Source organism: Sphaeramia orbicularis, chromosome 4 (assembly GCF_902148855.1).
Source record: "Sphaeramia orbicularis chromosome 4, fSphaOr1.1, whole genome shotgun sequence".
Lineage (NCBI taxonomy): Eukaryota > Metazoa > Chordata > Actinopteri > Kurtiformes > Apogonidae > Sphaeramia > Sphaeramia orbicularis.
The window spans coordinates 23883063-23901979 of record NC_043960.1 but is presented as its reverse complement, the minus strand read 5'-3'; the positions used below and the strand labels follow the sequence as shown (position 1 = coordinate 23901979).

The window sequence follows — 18917 nt, the reverse complement described above, 5'->3', positions numbered from 1 at the left end:
CAAGAAAAGGAATAACTTCAGACACACAGAGATGAAACTTAACTTTCTCTACAAAAATGTTTTGTAGTAGGTTTGTTGTGCCTGTAACAGCAGCAAAAATATATATAAACTCAGTATTAAGATGCTTAAAGCTGCAGTAGTTAATAGTTTTGTGCCATAACCTCTGGCTAATCACAAGTGTTTTCAGACAGGGAGGAAATGATTGACAGCTGTAATTACCAATCATAAATCAGATTCCAGTGTTGTTGTACTCAAGTCCGGTCTCGAGACCATTTTCTGCTTTCTCTGTCTTGTTTCGGATTTGACCCTTCAAGAACTTGGTCTTGACTCAGTCTCGGACTCCAGTGGGAGGAGAAGGACTCGTAATTTCAGAGCGAGTCCTCGAAACCAACAGATTTTTTTTAATGTTCACGTTAAAAAAAAAAAATCCAATTATCCATCCATTACAGATAAATTTAAATAAAAAAAAAAACAACATATGGAATGTTGACAGGCATTATTCGAAAAGTACATCCCATGGTGCAATGCAAACATTCTGCGTTCAGTGAGTGTCAGTGATTTCACTTCAGTTGCTGGTGTGATCACAGAGAGGAGACAAGATGAGCGACCAGTCAAAACTGGCTTGTTTTTATGGTCTTGGTCTCGACTCGGTCGTGCTTCGTCAAAGACTCGGTCTCGACTGCTTTTGAAAGCCAACGGTCTTGGTCTCGATTCAGTCTCAACCCTTCAAAGACTCGGTCTTGACTCGGTCTCGACATACTGTAGGCGGTCTAGTCCCCATCACTATCAGATTCTGTGACCTGGGTGAGATTCTACTGCTCTACTCCACCTTTCAATGCTGAAGCATGGAAAAGTGGCTTCACTTTTCTGAACATCATGAAATGTTTCTGGGCTTATCTATATTTACATTTAGTCTTTTGATTTGGACCAAGAGGAGAGAGCTACAGCAAGAATGTGTGATTTCGCTTCTGAAGCTTTAAAGCAGGGGTGTCAAACTCATTTTGGTTCAGGGGCCATATTTAGCTCAATTTGATCTCAAGCGGGCCAGACCAGTAAAATAATGACTTAATAACCTATAAATAATGACAAATCCAAGTTTTTCTTTTTTTAGTACAAATAAGCCCCAATTAAATTATGAAAATATTTACATTTTACAAAAAAAGATGTGAATAACCTGAAAAAACAGAAATGTCATTTGTAAAATTAGTGCAATTTTAACAATATACATGTACATTAAACACAGTGTTACATAAACATTTGGTAACAGGAAGAATATTGTTAAAATTTTGGAGTTTGGAACAAAAATTTGAACAATTTCTACAATATTCCATCTCTTATTATTAACACAACTACAGATCACAGTGAATCCATAAATGCACAAAATATTTAGTAACAGGCAGAATATTGTTAAAACTGCACATTTCAGGTTGTTCATCTTTGTTTTTATTTATGTATTTATTTGCATTTTATTGTGAAAGAAAAGTTTTGTAAATGTAAATATTTTCACAGTGTAATATTTTTTTCACTTAAATTTTTTCCACATAATTTTTCACAGAAAATTTCTGGCTCTGCATTATTTATGCGTTATTGTGTTGTTCTTTTTACTGGAGATCACATTGGTCTGTATGTGGAACCTGAACCAAAATGATTTGGACAACCTTGACTGTTCAGGGTCATTTTTGCACTTTCATCCTGCAGGGCCGGAATGGAACCTTTGGCGGGCCGGTTTTGGCCCCCGGGTTGCAGGTTTGATACCTGTGCTTTAAAGTAATAAAATAATAAAGAAATACAAACAGTTTCAATACGATAAAATAAAACACATTTGTAGTGGTGATACAGCATCTGTGCATGTTACTTCTACACAAGCTTCTTTATTATTCTAGTCTGTTTTATGTCTTTAGTTTTTTTTTTTTTTTCTCCATAGATTTCAATGAACATAATGAATTCAAAGAAAAACTGTGAAACCTTCTGAAATGCTGTTTTGAAGCCAGTAGTTTGTGATTTGGCCATTTCAGAAGTGGCATATTTGGACAGAAGGGGACAAACAATCAGAGCCTGAAGGGTCAGAGGTCAGCTAATGATCCGCCTTAGCTTAGAGACTTTGTATATGGACTGTTACACAATGCTCAGTTGAGTCTACCATTTTTCTGTCTTACTACTACAACCCATTAATGACAATTACGGTGGAATTCTGTTAGAGAAAGATGTTTTATTAAATACACAGAAACTCTAAAAGCCCAACTTGGCGGGTGAGTTAGCTCCTTTACAGACCTGTCAACCGAAGCTCAGCGTGGCAGATCTCATAGACTTTATTTTCCCTGAGTTCTTATTAATGGAGGAAGATTTTAAAGATGGATCAGGTCACTCACTACAGATACAAAATAAAACGGATGAGAACAGCATGATATTTGTTTAAAGGAAAAAAAAAAAAACATTACTTACCAACTATTGTTAGAGAGAGAATACTAATGTAAGTCAATGTCTGTAAGTTCTCATTTACTCTGGTCTTCATTCATCCTCAGTAGTTTTTTGATGTTCAACCGGTACTGGCTTTGTTCTTGAAAACCACCGCCCCACCACCAGCAAATAGAACGGATGAAACGTTTTCTAAAACAAAACCTGTTGCGTATTGTGTGACACGATGGTAAATATAGCCATTCGATCATTAGCAGTATATGGGTTCGCCTCAGTTAGCGTCATATGAGGGAGAAAACGTGTTAGTGCTGAAATCGATAACTGCTAGGAAGGTCTAACTGTGATGTCTATGAAAGAGACTCTCTGCAGATAAACGCTTACCCTTTTATGTATGGATTTCTATTTTGCAGCAGGTCTTTGTATTGTCAAACAGCAGGGGTTTCAATGTGTTAACAAATCAAAAACGTCATATGCATCATTACAGATCCACAAAGTCTCTGTACTGACCAGAGAAAACCTCCCAGATTCCCTCCTCTGGGTTTACTCTTTGTTTACCTCTCTCTCATCTTGCTTGCCTCTTTGTACCTAATTGACCATTTGTGGCAGCTGCATTTCTGGCACATTGTATAGCTCTATTCATCATCTCCAGAGGATCAGGACTGCCCCAGGTATGCCACCCCCCACCCCCCCTCCCAATATTTAGAAACGGGTCTAAGCATGTCATTAATCATGTTTGTGCAACAGCTGTAATACTTCCTACTTATCTTACTTTGCTGGGACCTGTCATCCAAATCGAGATGCTGCTGCACTGATAGTTTTGGAATGGGTGCTTGGGAACCAATTATAGTCCAAGTAGATGCTCTTTTCGTAGGGGATTACACCAGGAGGGGGCAGATGGACAAAAAGCAGGCAAAAGGAAAGGAAACAAGAATGGAAAGAGGGAATCTACGAGTGCTTTGGTGGCTAGAAGAATACAAAACAAATGACGAGGTTTATGCTTTAATTGGGTATTGTTTCAGAGATATATGTGTGTCTAGTTTCCAGTTTGAGCGTAGGTGGCAAGGAGCAGGTACCTCCATTTGATAACAAATGGTCACCAGTGGACAGCTTATTGTTAGACTAAAAAAAAGACCAGAGTGGCAAATCCTTCATCTGTGCCCTCTCCAAGAAATGGTCATGGACCTGCAGTTGTGTATTTGTCTCTACCACTCATTGTTTGTCTGTGTGTGTACTTATTGGATACACTTGTTTTTGTGCAAACAGTGAGACACTTAAATCACACCACAGTCACCAAGTTAACCCAGAGCTTTGTGTGAGGTTTACAGGGGGTGGAAGGTATTTTCCACATCTCTGAGGTGGAAAAAATGTCCAATTTGCAATGAAATAAAACTCAGTTACTTAATTCAGTAAACTAATGTCTATTATTATTTGATATTTTGCTCGTGTGTACCCAGTTGTAAGCACTTTACTGTGGTTTATTTAGCAAAATGAGTTCTTCATACTACAGGTCTCCCTCTAGTGCAATGTTTCCCAGGGGGTGTCCGTCAGGGGAACGGGAAAGCTGAGAAGGGGGCGCTGAGACCGAAATGGGGGCGTTCATCTGTATAAGTACCCCCCGGTCCTCTGCAATAACATACAGCGCGGTACCCCCCTACCCCCAGGTCTTTGGTGGTAACGTCCGTCATTTCAGTGTCTATAGATCGCATTTCTGCGGTTTGCAGTTGAGAACCACAAAAAGGATGCCCAACGCCCATGCAACAGAGACAGTTACAGCTGGTGACGGCATGGTGAATTCTTTCACAAATGAAGTTGTCGCATCCGTTTATCACGGCATTGATGACTACTGATGACGTAACAGGTCTCGAAGGGTTGTCCTATTTTGTAGAGGAATATTTCAAGCCCAAACCCTTGAAATGGAGTTGGTAGTGCCAAGTGCAAGGGGTAGGGGTAGGGCCAAGGGGTGAACTGGGATTGGGCCTAAATCTTCTGTGTAATTTTTGAACTTTTTTTGTAAAGTCATCCTGTGGGCTGGATTGGACCCTTTGGAGGGCTGCTTTTGGCCTGTGGACCAGATGTTTGACACCCCTGAGCTAAACCAACAGCAAAACTGCATGAGAATAACTAGAGCAGTGGTTCCCAACCCTTTTTTGGCTTGCGACCCCAGACATTCAAAACCGAGACTTTTTTTTTTTTTTTTGCTAAAATTAATTTGTTTTTGATCATGTAATAGTTTGCTATATTATGTTGCAAATAAACGTTAATTTTAGATGATATTTTGTCTATATAATGTGTATTATTATGGACAGAGGCAGAAAAGCCAGGTGTAGATTACTGCACAAAGTGAGAATTTTAATTTCCTTGGTCAGGATATGTACAGTCAGTCCAGCTTGGATTTACAAGGCTGACAATTAATACTGAACAAACAATAATACATAGTATATACAGTGTGTATACAGTGTATATATTTATTTTATTTATTTATTTTTTTTAACAATTACTAGAAATTTCAGGCGACCTCATTTGGATTCCAGGCAACCCCACGTGGGGTCCCGACCCCAGGGTTGAAAAACACTGTACTAGAGGCAATATACAGATAATGCACAAGGTACTGTTAGAGGCAGTAGGCTGATGGGACTGTGTATGTAGTCGTGTTTCATCCAGTTTTGTCTGTCAAACAGAACTGAGTAGTGAGTCTGAGAACACTGGCATCCCTTTCTTTTTATAGTGTTCCCTCCACACATGCAGTGTGGTACAGTTATTAACTGAAGATACAATCTCACTGCCCAAAAGTTGACACCCACAAACAGCCCAGCCACAGAAAAAACAAGAGGAAAGTAGAAAATGTAGGCAGAGGCCAGGTTAAATACCCCACCACACACTGACAATAAAAAAAATCACACTCTATCACTTCAGCTTCTTTGTCAGAATCGATAAAGTGTAGGGTAGAAAAATACTCCTTATAATAAATTGCTGTGTGCTAAATAATGAGTTCGTAAGGTCAGAAAGGTCATTTGAAAATCAAAATCCTGTTATGTTTTTGTTCTGTTAATTTAAAAAAAATGTAAAAATGTATTTATATTTGATGACTCATCTTGAAGTTGGTTAACCACATTTATGCAAATAATTCTAAAATCACAATGTTATGACTAAGCTTGTGGGTAGCCTGTCGACCAGTCTCACAGCAGCAGGTGGGAGGTGTGTTTCTGGATTTCAGCTGTAAAGGCTCACAAAATATAGTTTTCATATGTCCTTCCAGCACTTTTGATCAGCTCTTGTACTGTAAGTGAGGGGGTATGGTTGGAGTCAAACAGTCCTCCAGTATCATAGCCCTACAGTTGTACGTTGTGCTGTATTTACTGATTTATGCCCTTTTTGGACTTCCGTTCACATCAGAGCACATCTTTAATTAAAATAATAATAATTATAATACATTTTATTTGTAGTGCGCTTTTCATAGAACTCAAAGACACTTTACTTGCAGCAGATAAAAACAGAAAACAGACACATTAAAAACATTAAAAGCAGGTGCAAAAGGCAGCTATATGAATATAAAACACTTAAACATTAAACATTAAGATTAAACATTAAAAGCAATATTAAATAAATGAGTTTTTAAAAGGGATTTAAAGGTGTTGGGGTCGGAGCAGTGTCAGAGAGGAGGTGGGAGGGAGTTCCAGAGGGGTGGAGCTGCAATGGAGAAAGCTCTTTACTTTCATTTGCACTGCTTAACTTTTCAGTCGTAACGCATTAGACAAGACTCTTTACCACATGCTCTTCTTGACACTAAATCAGTGGTTCTCAACCTTTTTTGAACAAATGCCCCTTCAATGCATCATGAGCATCCTGACCCCCCACCTCCACCTGAAAAATATTGGCAACCGGGGGTAGGGGGGTTGATAGAGGGTTTGTAGTTCTGTAAGTAATGTGACAGACCTGTGGGGGGTGATATAGCTCAATAGGTAACGCATCTTATCATGGTCCTCATGCCCCCCCCGAAAATAATTTGTGACCCTGATGAATAGCACTCACTAATGCCCCCCCCTCTCAGCTTTCTGGGGTGGTACTGCCTCCATTTAGAAACACTATGGATCAATAAAAATGTTTAAATCTGAAAGACCTTTCTCAGTCGACTCAAAAACACTGTTAAGCAAGTTGTGCCAGGCGCAACCCCCCCCCCCCCCCCCCCCAACCACCACCACCACCACCACCACCACCACCACCACACACATGTATTTCGTCCATTATAAGTAAATGGGAAGATTTTTTTTAAATCATAAAAAATTTGAACTTTGACCTACCTTTCCCAAAAGGTAATGACATCTATTCTGGGTCACTGGCAATGTATAAACCCAATTTGGTATGAATTGAACCAATAGTTTTGCTGTGTTACCAAACAAACAAACAAAGAAACAAACTGAACCAAAAACAATACACCTTACCTCCCCTTTGGGGGGTGGGGTAATTCCAATATAATTGAAAATTACAAATGCTGATAATCAGGGCAATGTCCCAGCGTCTGTGTAGAGCCACAGGGTAGAATAGTAGACAGAGTCTAAAGAACTGGTAAATACAACAGTCAACAATGTAAGTCCACGATCAGCCAAGAGCAGTAAAAACCTCCCATAATAACTGGTAGAAGTGGGACAGTCACCACAGATGACTTTAAGTTCACTTATTACAAATGAATCGGCCTATATTCTAGAGAGTCAGAGTAAAGACCAAAGACTCTTTTGGTTTCAGTCAATTTTTACACATTTTGATATGAGCATCACACCTGTAAGTGTCAGAAATAAATCTATAATACATGTCACACCATTAAGGTGGACTGAGTTACTAGGGGAATCATTCTACATCTCTACAACTAAAAGAAAATCCTTGGAAACATCAGAAAAATCGTACTTGAAACAGAGTGAAATATCACTTAAAGGACACTTAAATGAAAAACACTGCACAGGATAAATAATTCATACTGTGTCAAATTCCATGCACACAATTTATGTTTCCAATATGTTGGAGTTTAATAACAGTTTGTGTAACACATTGTCTTCTGGTGATCTCCTCTAAAGTCAGTGTTGCTTGTAAAAAAAAAAAAAAAAAAAAAAAAAGTAACGGCTGATTCAATTGAATTATAACAACTTGGGAGACTTTCAGACTTGAAAGAAGGGATGATAATAAGCCTGGCTCCTAAATTACACCGGCAGTGGTAAATATTAACATCGGCCCACGTTAGAGGATATGCAAGGGTGTGGAATTTATGTCTAATTTATATGTTTTCCCTCATAAAACCAGTAAAAGAGATCCTCACGATAAATCCCCAGTATAAGTCTGACTTTACTGCGGTACAGCCATCCGGGCGGGCTCAACAGCACACTTGGTATAATGTTTGAAATAATACGCTGTCGGCAATATGTTTGAATTACCACAGCTCTTGTACCGTCTGGATAGGCATTGTGTGGCTGCGGCGGGTTCCATGAATCTACATAATCACAAGGAGAAGCTGCTCAGCCTCAGAAGGTATTTATGTGACTGCTGCCGTGGCCCTTCCATCACAGTTTCATATCCCAGCGACAGAACATAAGTAGGGGAACACATATGAAAATGTGTTGAGGTGAAGAATGAATGCTGTCATTACTTGTGGCTGTGGCATTCGTCAGGTGGCGTCAAGTGATGCATTTGCCCAACAGCAGTTTGCAGCTTGCCTTGTCTGCAAATGCCATAGAAGACATAGTGTTTGTAAAAGGCCAAAGGGAGAGTAGCCAGGGCTAAACTGAGATTCATTTCAACTTAATAGATCGCCCTTAAATGAATTAAAGGCAGCTTATAGCCTAATTTGTCTCGAACTTGTGATCTTGGAATATACATAATTGCCTTCAGCTAGCATTAAATCAATGCATATTCGCACTGTTGCACTGTTCCTCTGTAGGCAACCTTTTTCTGCAAAGTTGACTTTTAACCCACTCAGCAATCATTTGATCAATTACTAGGAGGGAAACATATCGTTAGCCTCATAGCACAATTGCCCAAGTTATATTTTTCAGATCATAGTCAATTATGCAAAATGAAGCAGCAGTGAGGAGAGTAAAGTTAGCACAGTTTGGCCAAAATTAGGACTTAGCTTTGTGGTATAATTGCTTAACAATAGGGGGTTTCTTTAAACTACTACTGGGGAAAGGCTTTCTACAGCATACATATATCTGAGGTTTTAATACATTATGCACTTTTGATTCTGTGGCACAAGAAAGCCCACAGGACATACTGCAGCAGCCATAGTATCCCTTCAGTACCCCATCAAAATTGTAACTGAAGACTTGTTATGACGAGATATTGTCATTGCTTTGGATTTCACGTTTTACTGTATATCAGTGTTTTCAACCTTGGGGTCGCCTGAAATTTCTAGTAATTGATTAAAAAAAACCAAACAAAAACAAAACCCTTGGTGTCGAGAGAGACAATCACAACACATAAAAGACATGACAAACTGTGAAGCTGAAACTGAAGCACTGTGATACTGTTTATCTTTCAAATGTTCATTGTGGTCAGTTTCAGATGCTGCAGCTCTTTGATAATTCATAGTTTGAGTTCTTGTTTGTTCAGTATTAATTGTCAGCCTTGTAAATCCAAGCTGGACTGACTGTACATATCCTGACCAAGGAAAATAAAATTCTCACTTTGTGCAGTAATCTACACCTGGCTTTTCTGCCTCCGTCCATAATAATATATGTACATTATATAGACTAAATGTCATCTAAAATGAATGTTTATTTGCAACATAGTATAGCAAACTATTACATGATCAAAAACAAATTGATTTTAGTAAAAAAAAAAAAAAAAAGTCTCCGTTTTGAGTGTCTGGGGTTGCCAGAAATTTATGATGTTAAAATGGGATCATGAGCCAAAAAAGGCTGGGAACCACTGCGATATATTGACCATAACATGGCTGAAAGGCAGACTAGCTTAATAAGATTATCTTGGGTTGTGGATCCTCTGAAAAGTCCAATACAGGCAGTACAAAAAAACAAAAAATTAGGGATGTCCGATATTGGCTTTTTTGCCTGAAACCGATATGCCGATATTGTCCAACGCTTAATTTCCGATTCTGATATCTACCGATACTGCTGCCGATATATGTAGGATATTAAACTAATTTCAAAATCAAAATGTAAACACTGTGCAAAGAATACATACTTCAACTTAAGTTGTGGAAAAAATGCCATATTTATTTATTTTCTCTCCCTCCATGAGTCTATTACAGTGTGGCAACTCTACTGTACAATTTTGAAAACTGCACATTTCTTTCAGCTACAAACAATGCTTCATTTACGCGTCGGTAAATGCCAGTGAAATCAAGGCATTATTTTATCGGTTTTAATGATAGTAAAAAAAAAAAAACGATAACGATATTCACCGATATTACATTTTTTTGCCAATATCGGGCCGATAATAATGGTGGGCCGATATTATCGGACATCCCTACAAAAAACACATCACAGAAGACAGAAAGTTGCCTCCTCTGTAATACAATTTTAATGTAGATGATGAGCTAAGAAAAAATACATGCTCAAATTTAAAAGGCATAATGGCGATGCAGTCTTAAAGGTTTGGGGTGTAACATTTAATTACATCTACAGGTGAAGTTGCAGAATGCAGTCAACTGAACACCTCACAGAGGGCCTTGAAGCAATTAACCTTTGTGGCTTATGTACAGTAGAAATGCAGATGGAGTGAAGACAGAATGAAGGGGGCTGGCCATAGTGCAAAGGAAGTCTGAAGGTCTCATACAAGGATACAACACATGATCAGAATCAGTACCTGCACATAAGTAAGGTAATTTTAAGTTCAGAAAAGCAGGGATTTCTTGTGAGTAAGATGGAAGTGCTGAAGGTGGTGTTTTAATTAACTGATGTAGTACAGCGGCTCCATGGTTAGTGCCGTCACCTCAAAGAAAGGGGGGTTTTTCAGGCCAAGTTGCATGTTCTTTTGGTTTCCCTTGCAAAAAAATACATATTTATAGAAAATGAATGAGTCCTACATCCCCTACTGATACATCATACCATGTTGTGAAGTTTGTTAATTGAGTAATTAAAACAGCATATCATAATCGTCACCAATTTTCCATCAAGTCTGTAATAGCCTAAGTATCACGAATCCGTTACTCTTTCCATGATTACGCACCTGGATCACTTCCCACATGGTGAACAACTTCGATGTTGACACCATCACAAGCAGTCCGTTTGTTTGCATACCAAACCAAAACCAAACCGTCACTCGGGCCCTTTCGGAATTCCGTCCAGCCAGCCGCAGCAGCAAGAAGCAATGAAGCCGTTTCCATGTTTGTTGCTGCTGCAGCTGCGTGGAATTCTGAAAAAGCCTGAGTGACGGTTTGGTTTTAGTTTCAGTCGATGAGGAGACAACAGGAGAAAAAAGTAAAGCCAACAGATGTTTAACAAAATTAAATTTCTTTTGGAGTTGATGTTTAACAAAATTGCAGATGATGCAAGTGTCACACATCTCATGTAACCACACTGATTCCTTTTTTACAGTTAAAACAGAATGTATTGTAGGATCTCTGTCTTAAAGCAGCGTATGATGTTCGTCACCAATTTTTCATCAAATGTGTAAAACCCGAGTGATAGCGTAAGTATCACGAATTTGTTAGTTTTTTCTTGATTACACACCTGAATCACTCTCCTCATGGTGAACAACTCCAAACTACTTTAAGACAGAGATCCTAAAATATATTCTGTTTTAACTATAAAAAAGAAACCAATGTGCTTACATGAGAGGTGTGACACTTGCGTCATCTGCAGCCTGACCAATTAATTGGCCGATTAATCGGGCCGATTATAGCATATCACCGATTAATCAACATCAGCCAATATGTAACTGATTTATTAACTTTTTAAAATGTTTTTGCTGCGGAGACTCTGTCGCTCCTGTGTGTGTGTGCTGGCTGGAGAGTTAGAGGAACAGTAAAGTGTGTCAGTTTCACTTTCACTTCTGCTCGGACAATCACGCTATCACCCCCACACACACACATACAATCATGGAATCACAGATCAATACTCCCCCCGTCCAAAAATCACCCCCCCCCCCCAGTTTAATGAACAAGTCACCCCCCCACACACACCCATGTCCATGTGCTTCCTGTCTACCTCACAATTTCATTCTCGGTATTAATAGTGTAGGGGAGACCGGGGACAGTTGTAACGTGGGTCAATTGTAACTCTTGCAAATGCTCCAATCAGGAACAACTTAGGACTTACCTAATTCACTCTGCACATGCTCAGTTTAGTCCTTAGTCCACATGGGAAGTTGTAGTGCCATGAGGTAGACACATCAAAATTTGGGAGGGAAAACATAATTTTGTGGTAAGTCATATTTTTTGCTGTAATTATTTTTGTGATTGTATAGCTTGCTTTATAGTTGGACTCATTAAAGGTAGGTGTCGCTTACATTTTAAAGAATGATTTACCAGACAATTTTTATCTCACTACTTATAAAATATAGACTCACATCTTTTTCAAAGGTCTGCTCTCCCCAGCATAAAAACTACCACATCTACAACCTGTGGTTCCCCACAGGTCACATACTAGTCTAATATCAGACTATTATACAGTGTTTGAAAGTTGGGTCAATTATATTTGTGAGGTAAACAAAGATTTATGCAACTGTTAATCCACCTGTCCACAATTATCTAATGTAAGATTATTATACCCTGTGTAGATCAGTGTTCTTATTTCATATACGCTGGTCTACAATTTTTTAGAAATGATTTGCTTCAGACATTAAATGTGCTAAATGTTGCGTATTTTAATAAGATTAATTGAAAAATAAATGACAAAAGTGCTGGTTTGCTAATGTTTTCAAGGTATATGATTAAGTGTTATTACACATATATATTGGTTTATGTACATTTATATAATAGTTTTATAAATCTTCCACTAAATAGAACCTGTAAAGTGAATGTATTCTAATGTGCAGACAGTGTTTTGAAGTAGATCTTGTAGCTCTGAGACAAATATTCCTTTTGAGTCAAACCCATTCTCTCGTTAATTCTTGAGTTTCACATTTTGACCCAAGGCTGTATCTTGGAAAGTTCAGCCAACCAGCATTTTTGACTTGATTTTTCTTTATTAGTGACTCTCATGTGGTAAAATTTCATTACTTTTACTCTGGAAGCATTTTCCTTGTAGACCAGTGATATCGGCCAATATATTGGTTATCGGCCAATATGAGATATGGGCTGATATTTTGGAAATCAGCTTTTTTTTTAGCCCCCAATATCGGTATCGGCCCCAAAAATCCCATATCGGAAGAGCTCTAACATCAACACGTAAAAAAAATCATTCTGTTAAGCATCTGTTGGTTTGACTTCTTTCTCCTGGAGTCTCCTCGTCGACTCCTCTGCTTGTATCTCCGGTGGGAAGGACTAGGACACAAGGAGAGGAGTTGAGTTGAGGTAAAGACCCAGCGCTACAGCGTCAGAACTGAGATAAATGACAGGTGTTCTGGTGTTGGAATTGAACATGCTCTTTCATTGCACTGGCCTCCTGGGGTGACTGAATGGAAGAGAGCCATTGTTAATGTAATCAGGAACACCTGTGCTTTGCCTGATTTTACAAGCCAAAATGTCTGCTGCGAAAAAAAGGTCCAATTAAAACAAATGTAATAACACACCGAGGAATGAAGACGAGAACAACAATAAGTAACACTGGGGTGAAGTACCGGGATGAATAGCGCTCATCTCCCCTACCATTGGGATACTGTTACATGTTATTGTATTCCTTCATTCTGATATCCTGCCTCGAGTGAAACAGTTAAAGAAAAAGAAAATGCTCCACTTAGGTTCTATTGGTTGTGTTTCTATCCCTCCCTGTATCTCTTTGTCTATTTAATATCCCAGTCACTCATTTCTGGATGGATGGGACATGCTTTTCAGTTCAACAGTTGCAAATAGGTTTTCCAGAGACTACAGACCGGAACAGAATTATTATTATCATCACATTCATAATGCAAAGTTGTTGTTGTCATTTGGCACTTTGTTGTTTTTGCGCTTAGCATTCTGATTAGCATACACTTCCACTGTCTGCTGCACATGCACTTGATGCGTCATAATGCTGATGTACATCGAGAGTACAAAGCATTACAGCCGCAACTCTATTTGGAAAAACGGAAAGGGAGATGATAACAAAAGTATAACCGTGGTTAAATACAACATTATATGGGCTGAGTAATTTGTGGATGGCACTTATGGCCTTTTATTGTAAATCTAAATTCCAAAAAGTCTTAAAACTACTTTCAAGCGAGAGCAGACCTTTGCTTCTCACCTACAAAGATTATTCAGTTTTAAGTTTTAAGTCCAGTAAGCCATTTTGTGTAGCACATATGATTTCGTAGATTGAGTAGTTAGCTGAGATCTCAGAATGATTTCACTCTCTCCTTATCATAGCAGACAAAGAAATTAAATATTGATCCCAGTGTGGCACCACAGGTTGAAATTACCCATTCACTATGCTCTCTCATTCTTACCCCCTTACTCCCTCCGTCCTCTTGCTGTATCCCTTTCACACACCTTTTGGTCTTCTTCCCTCTGTGAAAGACTGTAGAGGGAAGAAGTTCACAGCTTGACTTCAAAATCATCATCCAACCAGACGCAGTGTATTAAAAATTTGAGCGTCTGAGGGAAAAGAAACAAAGCTGATGAAACGATAGTCGGATTCTTTTTGATATAACAAGTTTTTTATTTATTTTTTTTTATCTCTTTCACATTTGGTTGATTGCTGGAATTCAGACGTTGCACAGACTTTTAAAGTGTTGAGTAAAGTTACCTAAAATTACATATTTGTTAAAATCTTTGAAAACAAGGATGAGAGGTTGTGCTAGATTTTTTTTTTTTTTTTTTTTTAATCCACTGCAGTAATCTTCTCTCTTTGGGTTTTCTTTAATCTAGTGCACAAGATATGATAGAAGACAAAGTCAAGAAGAATTCTTAATTCAGACTTGAATCACTGCATACTGAGCAAACATAAATCAGGGTTACACCATGCCAACAACTCCCTCTGTGTCATAGTTTTAATCCATGTCTCCATGAAAGTGTTTACTTTTTGAATGAAGAAGTATTTGCATAGATTACTGAACTGTCTATAGCGGTAATGTCTCTGATTTTCAGAATATTGAGTCATGGGAAAATCAGATGAAATTAACTCGGCAGCGGGAAACTGAGCTTCTGTACTCCTAATGTGATGTTTGAGATGCAGACAGACTAGTAATGGATGGATGATATTCTCGCTGCACCAGTAAGGGGCTTCAAAAATGAACTGAGGAGTCAAGTAATGAAGTACAAACACTACGTTACCTTACTCAAGTAGAAATTTTGGTGATCTATACTTGACCGGAATAATAATTTTTCAGACAACTTTTTACTTCTTATATTTTCATGCAATTATCTGTACTTTCTACTCCTTAGTTTCCAAAAATCTGTTGTGACCTAAAATGATGTGTACATGTCAACAAGATGACCCAATGACAATGTTTTGCAAAATTTCCATATTTTTGTGTACAGGTGTTCCGTTTCAAGATGTTGCACACATGAACGTTACATTTAAGCCCTATTCAGATGGGATCCATTTTTCATTGGTACATGGGGTGAAGTAATAATTGCCTGAGATTTTAGTCTCATCCAAATGTGCTACATCAGTAATCATTAACGCATGATGTCAGTAAAGATTACTGCAAATTTTACCTTTTGTAAAAGGGTCCGGTAAAATGACCCCAGGTAATACTAATCCCCTGTGAATAGACCAGTACTTAATATGTGTGTAGATATTCTGTCATATCCTGTTTACAAGTGTTTTTTCTTGGATTTTGAAGAAGCACTCAGTTTTCCAGTAGGCAGTCATATGAAATCTTGTGTACTGTCAGAATTGGCGTACGACAAACACGATTCAGAAGCAAAAGAAGGTCACCATCAAGATAGGGTCTGTTTTATATATTGTAAAGATACACCTCTTCAACAGATGACAGCTCTTCTGATTTAAGAGGAGTCCTTGTGAGTGACACCCCAAAATCAACAGTAGACACGTTTGTCTATTTTATTCCACACATTTAAGAAATCAAAACACAGACAATAGTATTGGACTTTTGTATAATTAAGAATGCACTCTTCATATTTCATGAATAAAAGGAATAATATATTATTCACAAACAGTGTTACAGCCAAGCATTGAAATGGTCCCCATTCCTGTTGTGCAGAAACGTGTGCACCATCAAACCACACTCTTGGGGTTCTTCTATTAAGGGGAACTGATGCAGAAGTGTCACAGTTTTCTTAAAGCTGCGGGAGACTTTTGTGACCAATTTTTCATCCTATTTGTAAAACCTCAGTCATAGCCTAAGTATCACAAATCTGTAAGTCTTTCTGTGTTTACTCACCCGAATCTCTTGCATCATGGTGAACAATTTCGAAGTGTCATCCACCATAAACAAACCATGTGTTTACAAACAGAGCTGGGAGGTAACTTGGGCATCTTCGGAATTTTGTTGTGACGTACATTGTGAGAAAGGTAGGTTCGCACAGCCACCTGCAGCAGCAGTACAACCATATGGTATTATATGGATGAAACAAACACGACGCGGAAGTGGTGGAGGAATATGCGTAGCGGGAAGGGAGCTCCTGCCGTTTCCGCGTTGTGCCTGCCAGGTGGCTGTGCGAGCCTTCACTTTCTACAATGCACGTCGCGACAAAATTCCAAAGATGCCCGAGTTACCTCCCGGCTCTGTAAATACATGGACTGTTTATAGTGGATGACACTTCGAAATTGTTCACCGTAATGCAAGGGATTCAGGTGAGTAATCACAGAAAGACTTTCAGATTTGTGATACGTAGGCTATGACTGAGGTTTGACAGATTTGATGAAAAATTGGTCATGAAAGTCTCCCGCAGCTTTAAGCTCAGACTGTGGGAAAACATGTAACTTGGTATGACTTGTTCAGTTGGGTGTGCAAAGTGAACACTCCTGGTTTGTCTAATGGCATCTCTGCTTGCAAATTGGATTACTGTTGCAGTAGAACCATTTCTAATCACTTTTATGCAATATGCACATTTATGCAATCTAAATTCAGATTAAATTCATCATGTATCTAAGATCGGTAGAAGTGATCCAGTACAACACACAATGGGAGAATGAATGATGCCTGTACCTGAGCCTGCACATCCTCACAGGTACATTCAGACTTCATTCTGGGAGCAACAGAGCTATTGCAGAGGACAGTGGATGCAAGAAAAAAAAAAGAAAAAAAAAAAAAATAGGAGTAGCTTGATGTAATCCAATAAAACATCAAATTCAATACAGAACATAAACTAAGGTGAAAAAAAACTTAATTGTTTTCATCAAACACTGCAAAGCACAGTGCAGCGCTGTATATGGAGCTGATATATTTGAACTTAATTACATTAAATTGTTTATACTTTGCACATAGGCTGCGAGGATTAATCCTTCCTTGAGTCTACTACTATGGTACTCAGAACAAATGTGGAGTCTAGTCATGTCTTCAGTTTGTGTCAGGATTGAATTACAGATTGTGACTTTTGACCATTGGAAATGATCCAAAACCTGCATGCTGTAGGAACACTTAAGATTCAGCATCGCTTATTAGGTTAACTTGAAATGATGGCATTGATATGTTGACATTATTAACCTTTGAAATAGACTAAATGGGGAGAGTGATGAACATAGCAAGAAAAAAGATGAAATACCAAAATAAACAATATGCCAAGAAAAAAAGGAAACATTTGTCCTTTAGAATAGTCACTCCCACATTTTCACAAAACTCTTTACGAATGTTCTTTAGGCAATGTAAAATCAAAGCAAGAGCATCCTCTTTTGTGTTAAGTTGTTGCAACATGTCTGGCATTTAGACATTTTGGGCCTCACCTTCACACTACAAAAAAGAATTGCCGCCTGAGGAGTCATATGCTAAAATATGTTGTGATAACAGTGTCTTCTGTATGCAAGCTAATCATAATGAAACTAAATCAAGTTTGAAATTGCGCACACATCAACAAGCATTTATTCCCACTCTGTTAACTCCCACAATTAACACTAAGTGGGTAATGAAATGCCCTTCATGAATATTAATATGAATGTAAATGTTTGTCCTTCCATAATTATTGTGAGGCCACATACAAAAGAAGCCAACTTTAAAACTGACATTTGATCATGGTTAGGAAGCATTGTTTGACTGGGGTAAGGTTAAAGGTATTTATTGGTCTTTGTTCATTTAGTGGAACTGTGTCACAGTTATCAGGTAATGTTCAAAGACCAACATAAAATGTTGATTAGAGTGTTTAATGACAGCTCTGAGTGACTGGAAAGCAGCAGAACCATCTCACAAGTGCAGGGGTATACAGCAACCGCAGAAGAAATCCAACTAACCAACTGACATTTGTGGACAAGAGTTTCACAACTTTATACAAATAAAAAGAAAACGCAACTGTCCACCACAAAGGACATTCCATAAAAATTTCAAAAACTGCATCTGAAAAAACTTTTGCATCATGATGTTTCCAATATAGGCACTTATTTAATAAAAAAAAACCAAAAAAAGCTTGTACTTTGCTGACATTTCCTGGGTCTTAAGAGGTTAAAGTTGACATCTGGGTTCTACTTTGTATTCGATTTAGGGTTCTCAGACGTCATGTTTAATACCTACACATTGAAAAAAGGTGAACGACACGCACATCCAAAATTAGAGGTGTGCAGGATCCCAAAAAAGTAGAACGTAAAAAAATAAAGGAAGGTCCGCAGAACCAGTGAGCTCCCAAACCATTTAATTGTGACGTTTCGGGCCTCGGCCCGAAACGTCACAATTAAATGGTTTGGGAGCTCACTGGTTCTGCGGACCTTTCTTTATTTTTTTACGTAATACCTACACAATGCCACTGGCTCAAACACTGAAATTTGAACTTTGACCAATTCATGGTAAGGCTTGAACAGTATAGACAAGCAGAGAAGCTTTAATTGTGGCCAGTTGTTACTGTGCACAGAATTTAAGATTTGATGTAGGTGTCCCTAAATATTGCAGTCAACATGTTAAGATGTCTGTGAGTTCTCAGGTAATTATTCATCCCTAGGTGTTTCCGAAGCTCAACTGGGCTGGTTTTAGTCTTGAAAACCATTTGTCTCTCATCCAAGAGACTGAACTGATGAAGTTGGCTGAGATACTAAACATTTTCAAGAACAAAACCAGTCCACTTGACTATCAGAAACAATTCAGGATGACAATATGTCTGCAGTGTGACCTGAAAGGCTGTTTGGCACATTGACAACTGGCTACAGTTGTTTCTCCTATAGTCTTGTAGTTGAGAACACTTAATTCACTTAAAGCTGCATATGACTTTCGTCACCAATTTTTCCTCAAACCTGTAAAACCGGAGTCATAGCCTAAATATCATGAATCTGAAAGTCTTTCTGTATTTATGCACCTGAATCTCTTCCCTCAGT

At 38.4% G+C, this 18917-nt stretch overlaps 1 protein-coding gene across 1 annotated transcript in view; it reads left to right on the top strand.

Annotated features, from left to right (window-relative positions):
- The window catches only part of naaladl2 (N-acetylated alpha-linked acidic dipeptidase like 2), an 801028-nt gene that overhangs the window by 540896 nt on the left and 241215 nt on the right, over positions 1-18917 (top strand). The window lies entirely within an intron of this gene.